Source organism: Crinia signifera, unplaced genomic scaffold, assembly GCF_055691185.1.
Source record: "Crinia signifera unplaced genomic scaffold, ASM5569118v1 HAP2_SCAFFOLD_209, whole genome shotgun sequence".
Taxonomy (NCBI): Eukaryota; Metazoa; Chordata; class Amphibia; order Anura; family Myobatrachidae; genus Crinia; species Crinia signifera.
The window spans coordinates 119,298-120,000 of NW_028142102.1; positions in this window are offsets into that span (position 1 = coordinate 119,298).

Sequence of the window (703 nt, forward strand, 5' to 3'; positions counted from 1 at the left end):
CACTCTTCCCCGGGATTCATGCCCAGGGCTGTGGAAGTGTCCCTGGGCACGTTCGAGCGTCCTCCCCCCTGAAAAAAAAACTTCCATATTTCCACCCCCCGCTACCCAGGGAAGGTAGCCCAGGCCCGGGGGAGGTCACCCCCGGGTCCGGGGCACTGCGCCCCCCGCAGGACACCCGGAGAATTGCATCCAAAAGGTGAAAAAAGCACTTAGAAAATATCTTGAAATCGTTCACCCACTCTTCCCCGGGATTCATGCCCGGGCCTATGGAAGTGTCCCTGGGCATGACTAAGCGTCTTCCCTCCTGAAATAAAAACTTCCACAAAACCACCCCGCGCTGCCCAGGGAAGGTAGCCCGGGCCAGGGGGACGTCGACCCGGGGTCCGGGGACATGCGCCCCCCGCTGGCAGACCCGAGAATTGCACAGAAAGGGTGAAAAAAGCACTTTGAATATACTTTGATTCCTCACCCACTCTTCCCCGGGATTCATGCCCGGGGCTGTGGAAGTGTCCCCGGGCATGAAGAAGCGTCTTTTCCCCCTGAAATAAAAACTTCCATATTTCCACCCCACGCTACCCAGGGAAGGCAGCCCGGGCCAGGGGGACGTCGTCCCGGGGTCCGGGGACATGTGCCCCCCGCTGGCAGACCCGAGAATTGCACAGAAAGGGTGAAAAAAGCACTTTGAAAACACTTTGATTCCTCA